The sequence below is a fragment of the Camelus ferus genome, chromosome 24 (assembly GCF_009834535.1).
Source record: "Camelus ferus isolate YT-003-E chromosome 24, BCGSAC_Cfer_1.0, whole genome shotgun sequence".
Lineage (NCBI taxonomy): Eukaryota > Metazoa > Chordata > Mammalia > Artiodactyla > Camelidae > Camelus > Camelus ferus.
The window spans coordinates 9226637-9233979 of NC_045719.1; the positions used below are offsets into that span (position 1 = coordinate 9226637).

Sequence of the window (7343 nt, forward strand, 5' to 3'; positions counted from 1 at the left end):
GAATCCAGAACCTCATGCATCTAAACACACATTCTACCACTTGAACTATATATACCCTCCACACCCTTATTCTCTTTTATAACAGGAATTGGTATATTATCATCCATGGGCCACATGCACCTCGTTGCTTTTTTTTTTTAAATTATTTGTTGAGGTGAAATCCATATGACAGAAAATTAACTGTTTTAAAGGGAACAATTCAGGTAGGAGGGTATAGCTTAGTGGTAGAGTGTGTGCTTAGTATGCACAAGGTCCTAGGTTCAATCCCCAGTACCTCCATTAATAAGTAAATAAATGTAACTACTTCCTGCTCCAAAGGAAACAAAGGGAACAATTTAGAGGTATTTAGAACATTCACAGTGTTGTGCAACCACCACCTCTATCTAGTTCCAAGACATTTTCAACATTCCAAAGTATAATCCTATACCCATTAAGCAATGTCTCCCCATTCCCTCCTCCCCCCAGCCCTTGGCAACCACCAGTCTGTGTTCTGTCTCTATGGATTTATTTATTCAAGAGGTTTCATATACATGAAATCACACAATATGTAGCCCTTTGTGTCTGGCTTCATCCAGCATAATGGCTTGGAGGTTCATCCATATTGCAGCACGTGTCAGTACTTCATTCCTCCTACGGCTGAATGACATTCTCTTGTATGTGCATACAATGATTTGTTTATCCATTGATGGACATTTGGGCTATTTCCACCTTTTAGCTACTGTAAATAGTGCTGCTATGAACGTGTGTATATGTACTTGTTTGGGTCCCTGTTTTTAGTTATTTTGATCTATATACCTAGTTATATATCTAGGGGTAGAATTGCTGGGTCATATGGTAATTCAATGTTTAACTACTGGAGGAACTGTCAGATTGTTTTCCACAGTGGCTACACCATTTTACTATTTTATTTATATACACCATTTTAGTCCTGCCAGAAATGTATGAGGATTCCAATTTCTTCACATCCTTGCCAACACTTGTTTTCCTTTTTTTTTTTTTTATTGCAATAGCCATTCTAATATCATCACTTGCTCTTGTGAATAAACTCTTATTGGGACATAGCCATGCCTATTCATCTATCTACATGTCTACAGCTGCTTTTGTTACAATGGCAGACACTGTATGGCCCACAAACCTAAAAATATTTACTATATAGCCCTTTGAAAGTCTGCTGAACTCAAAAATAACAACAATAAAAAGTTAGCTGAACTCTATTTCAGAAGATTAGCCCTTGTTTCTTTGCCATTTTATTTCACAGCTCCCCAGAATAAGACCAAATAATATTGCTGTGACCTTGGGTGAGTTAGTTTATTTTTAGTCTTAAATTTCCTTATCTATAAAAAGACAGAGTAGGGACTAGTTGATTTCCAAGTTCTCTTTTGGAACTTTGTAAGAATCCGAAAACTATATTACCAAAATGGGTAATTTGCAGTTTATGCTTTCTTATGTAGTCTGTAACTTGCTCAGCTACCTTCTAGCTTAATTTCATGGTTTCCTCTATTATCTCTTTGACCTATTCATTATACAAACAGGGAGGAGCAGCCAATGCCTAGCTCACATTGTTCTTTCTCTGCACCAAGTTGCGATGATTTGGTAGGACTGGCTAGAAAGGTAAGCACAAAGTATCAAGCGGAAATTCCTGGCTCCTCTAATGAGGAGAAAAGGAATCCTGTCAAAACCAAATGGCATCATTGATGATTTCTTAAACACACAGCTGCGCCCAATTTAAGACCAAGTCCTCTTTCTCCAGCTCCTCAACCCAGTGAGGATGGGGCAGGGAGAAAACAAAGAGGGAATGAGGTTATTTAATAACATGTCACTAAAGGCGTGCCAACGTTGAACACTTCATATTAATAATCCATTCTTCGCATTATAAGGCCGGGAGGAGGACAGGGGCACTTAAGGCGCACGTGGATCTGAACATTTCTGCCAAGACTTTGGCGTGGACAAGCCCCTCATTTTCAAAGTAGAGAAACAGAAGTTAAGTGTCTGGCCAAACTCACCAGGTGAATTCGTTGCAGAACGTGGATGAGACCAAGGTGTCCTGATACCACCAATCCAGGGAAGGAGGAACCAGGGCAGCGTCTGCTCAGGAGAGAAAAACAGGTGTTTTGACATGAGTGGTCCTAACCTGTCAGGGTGAAACGGACAGGGGGATGTCCTGCTGGTCTGACCAGAATCCACACCGCTGCCGTGGTCAGAAGGACCCACCTGTCCAGAAGTCACTGGAAAACAGACCTGGGCGCTTCGTACCCTCGGGTCTCTAAGCTGACTGGAATGAAGCTGCACCAGGAACCCAGCCCCGTTTACTCATCACCTGGATGGAGCTAGCCGGTGAACAAAAAACAAACACTCGGGAGAGGGCTCAGAAGGCTCGTGGCCCTCGCTCCACACAGGAGGAAGCTCGGGCGGTGCCGCGGCGCGGCCTGGGCTCACCCAGCCGGCCCACTTCGGTCACTGCAGGCTCTGCCCATGTAACCCCAAGCCCTGCCGCTGGCGTCCAGAGTTGGCGTGGGGTGGCAAATACCTGATAGGAGGCTGTTATCACTACCTTGGAACATTCTCAACCTCTTGTTCTGAAATCCCTCAAAGTGTCACCAGCAAAGCCCACTGGGGTCCCCAGGTGGCGGGGGAGTGGGGGTGTGGGAATAAGATGGAATCCGGTGATAAGGTCTAACCTGTTCCCTTGTGCTTCCTCCAGTTTCACTTGCTCACAAGTTGCCCCGTACACAGGCCTCCAACCCAGAACTTCAGACCAGAGGTCCTGGTGAGAGGACGCCAACACCTCAGCTCCGCGCCGTGTGCAGAAGGCTGCGCGCGCACCTCAATCCAAGATGGCGGTGACGGGCTGTGCGCAGAGGGGCTGTGCGCAGAGAGTCTGTGCCCGGCACCGCCTTCCAGAGCGTGATGCAGCGTAGCTGGGCCGGCCCCAAGAACCCCGCCCCCTGACAACCCCACCCCCTGACAACCCCGCCTCCCTGAGAACCCCGCCCCCTATAAAGATCCCTATAAAGCAGCCCTGCCTGTGGTCTGGGGCCAGCCTGTGCTCTAGCATGTAATCCTCAATGTCTCCATTCTTTGATCAAAGAATAAAGTTTTCCCTTGCTTCTGAACTGAACTCCGTCTGGTTATCTTGGCACAAAAGACACAGGGCAGAAGGACCCTTGGCTGGAGCCTGACAACAGTAATAAACAGTAACTAGTCAGTAATAAAAATTCCTTTCCCTCCCTAACTTTATTAAGGTATGATTGATAAATAAAAACCATATATATTCAGGTTGTATAATATGATTTTTCTTTCTTAGGGTTGTACAATGTGAATTGCTATACTTACCCATTATGAAATAATTATCACAATCAAGTTCATTAATACATCCATCACTTCACATAGTTACCTTTTTTTTTTTTTAAGTTCATTTTTAAAATCCAGGCTCATTTGCTCTCTATTCCATGCAGTTTGAATCTCTTGCTGGTCCCACGTCGCTTCCTCCCCACACTTTCACCTGTAGTGTGACTCTGTCCGCAGTTAAACATAAAGCTCCCCAAGGACAGCATCGTGCTTCATTCACCTCTGTATCCCTAGCGGCTTGTACAAAAATGCCTTTAACACCAACATCTATATCAGCTGTGTCTTTGGCCTTAGGACAGGCATTACTGCTGTTGAGGTGAAGGGGGCAAAGGGAACGAAACAAACACTGAATACCTACCTTGGGCCAGCTGAGGGTCAGCCATGTATCTGCTAATTCTGCATGTGAAACAACCTCTTATCAAGCCCACCCAGACCTGGCATTGATCATGGAAGCTGAGAGGGGGTGAAGAGGGGAGTTGGATGATGGTAGCAGCTGGAAAGGAGGGGAGGGCAGCAGCCAGTGATAAAGGGGCACCCAGGCAACACTTGGCAGAATTACTGCACTCCTACTCCTGTCTGCTGTGCAGCAATCACCAAGCAGGAGCCTGGTCTCACTCTGGCAGGACACCTTAGTGTCCTCTTCCTGGCTGACCCCTTGTGAGAAGCATTATGGTATAATGGAAGGGGCGGGGGCTTCAGAACCATAGAGACCTGGGCTCAAATCTTAGCTCAGCTGTAGCTAGCTGTGTGAACTCAAGCAACTTACTTAACCTCTCTTATCTTCAGACTCCTCTTCCAAAAAATAGAAATTAAAAAAAAATTATCACAGGATTATTCATTCCTAGAACAAATATTGTTTTGAATCCTCATTTGTATCATCTCTGATCTAGTCAATGGGAATACAGTAGTTTCCAATATAATACATACTTAAATAAATATTTGTTTCTTTCTCTTCTGCTATTTATTTCTTAGTCAAAAGCACAGAATCCTTAGAGAAATCTCCATTTTTTCTTCCTCCAGTGTACATTGTCCTCCAAGTAAAGATCATCTAATAAAAACAGTAACACCTAACACTTACCAGGTACTTATTATGAGCTAGGCACTATTGGAGGTACTAACTTAATGCTCAAAACACAGATTGATTTTTACAGATAGGGAAAAAAAGACACAGAGAAGCTAAGGAATTTGTCAAGGTCACACAGCTAGTGGCACCCAGTTCAAGTCCACAGCCTGAACCAATGCATTAGAGATCATACATTTCAGCCCCTCTGGATGATACCATGTCTTCAGAGCTGTCTCTCTTCCCCATCCCTTCTTTCCGTTTCTCTTTTCCTCTCTTCTCCTTTTTCCTCTCAGTTGAAAAAACTGAAGGTCACTTTGGACAGTTAGGTGACATGCTCAAAGTTACACAAGTCCCTGTGACATTTATCCTGACTCCCGTTCCCGAGCCCTTCCTACAACACCATGCAACACTAGACGATCAGTATGCAGGCAAGTGGTTGAAATTCATTACTATTTTGAGTCAATAACTTATATGACTTTATCCTCCCAGTTGTAACAATTATTTGAAGGGATCAGATCTGATGGTAAAAAAAAAATTTCCATTAGATACCATTATGTTTCTTTTACTTTAATTAATACCTATCTCAAATGTGTGCTTTGTTTTTGCTAGTGTTGTTTGAATTTCTGCCCCCATAAATATTTGCACTGTTGTCTTAGTTTTAATTAGTTTCTGGCGTTTTTCTTGGACTGGTTTTGCAATGGGATGGGAGTGTTTACAGTCTGGCCTGCCATCTGTGAAACTCCTGCATCCCCAAACCACCATAGCCTCAGCTCAGAGATGACATCGATGTACAGTCAAAACAAGCCCAGGCGTGTTTGTGAGGAAGGCAGTGCTATGTCTGAGCTGCTGAGTGACCCTGAATCACCCAGAGACAGCCATCACAAGGGGGACACTACAAGCAAGCCTCCACCAAATCTTCCAGAACTTTGCCCTTGAACTGACACAAGGTCACCACAATCCAGAATATAATTCTAGGCAGAATTTGTTCTTGTTTCAAGAGGGTACTGAATGCAGAGGAGATAAGAGAGTGAATAGATGCCACTGAGAAATTGGGGCATAAGTCTACAGAGGCCAGTGCAGGTGATAAATGAGGCATTGTAAGGAGAATACTGTTGGCAAATAGAAGAATTTCCCAGCTCACCTGTATGAGTCAATGAACTCCTCTGTGTTCCGATTTCCTCATTTGTAAAATGAGAGGAATAATACTCATCTTGCTGATCACCTAAGGATCACATGAGAAAATTAGGTAAATGAGATCAGCCTGAAAACTGTAAAGTGCTCTAGAAATACGATGAATTATATTATTGCTATTCTGTAATGTTTACATAAAGGAAGTGGAGTTTCACTGGAAGAACCAATATAACAGCAATTTCCACTAAAATGCGCCATAAAGAATAAGGCAATTCACTGAGACTTCTTTAAACCCAGGGAAAGAGAGACAGCTTTGCAAGCATAAGGTAACAAAAACACAACAAGGTAGTGTCAGATGGGGACTGTGCATCCCCACCAGCCCTGAGTGTTCCAGACACATGGGGGAGGGTGGGGCAGGTGAAATGTGCAGCCTGGGAAGAGCCGGCTCCTCCAGGTGCACAAAGGAAACCAGGAGCAGTCACTGGGCTGCTGCCCCCAGGTGAGCGGGGTCTGACACCAACGCAAATGTCGAGAGACTGCTACGGGCTGAACTGTGTCCCTCAAAGGCATGTGTTGAAGCCCTAACCCCAAACGTGACAACATTTGGAAATAGGGCCTTTAGGAGGTAATTAAGATTAAAAGAGGGGAGGAGGGTATAGGTCAAGTGGCAGCGCACATGCTTAGCATGCACTAGGTCCTGGGTTCAATCCTCAGCACCTCCATTAAAAGATAAACAAACAGAAAACTAATAATAAATAAATAAATAGGCCTAATGACCCCCCCAAAAAAATAACATTTAAAAAAAAAGTTGTTTTAATGAAAAGAGGGTATAGGGTGAGGCCCCAATCCAATAGGACTGGTCACTTTATAAAAAGAAAAAGATCTCTCCAGCTCTCTCCTTCTCTCCTCCTCTCCCTCAGAGGAAAGGCCACGTGAGGACAAAGTAGCCATCTGCAAGCCAAGAAGAGAGGTCTTACCAGAAACCAAACTCTGCTGGATCCTTGATCTTGGACTTTGCAGCCTCCAGAACTGTGAGAAAATAAATTTCTCTTATTTAAGCCACCCAATCTGTGATATTTTGTTATGGCAGCTGGAGGAGACTAAGACAGTCACGATCTTTATTTTTGTTTTACAACTGAAAAGAAAATCAAGTTTTCTTTGAGATATATTAATCTTTGTAACTTTGACCCATATACCTACTGAAAATTAAAAAAAAAAAACAATTCCAATGGAAAAGTCTTGTTGGGTTCCCTTTTCTTGCAAGATGATAGGTAGCCTAGAGAAAAAGTGTTAATTTCCCACTAGATCCTGCCCATCAGTTCTTATCAGAATCCATCTGCTCCTTTTAGAGTTCACAAAATCATTGGACGTCAGGGTTGCTGTTACTGGTCTGGCTGTCCCCAAAATTTCGATTTCATTCCAATAGTGGAAAGGCTAAAAATTCACATGCTGGATTTTTACCACCTAAGATCATATCCTGGCTCTTGTATTTCTTGAACGTGAAAATCTAAGAAACTTAAAAAAATCTTCAAATCCACACCCCCCCCGAAAAAACCCCTCCAAATCCCAGTTTCGCCACCTATAAAAATGAGAATAATAGTAATAATAATAATGCTTCTACCTTGGGCTCATTGTAAAGAGGAAATGAAATAACATACCCCAGTGCAGTATCTGACACCCAGTAAGTGCGCAGTTAATGTTGACTATTACTATCAATCTTAGAAAAGTCAGATATTAAATACAAAATACTCTGCAATCAAGTTGAGGCCAGATCTCTCATTAGGAAGTCACCCCCAGTACT

The 7343-nt window shown here is 43.2% G+C and overlaps 1 non-coding gene across 1 annotated transcript; it reads left to right on the plus strand.

Annotated features, from left to right (window-relative positions):
- Window positions 1-207: 207 nt before the first annotated feature.
- Window positions 208-279, plus strand: TRNAT-AGU. Its single transcript has one exon. It is a non-coding gene; the product is annotated as a tRNA-Thr (tRNA).
- Window positions 280-7343: the final 7064 nt, after the last annotated feature.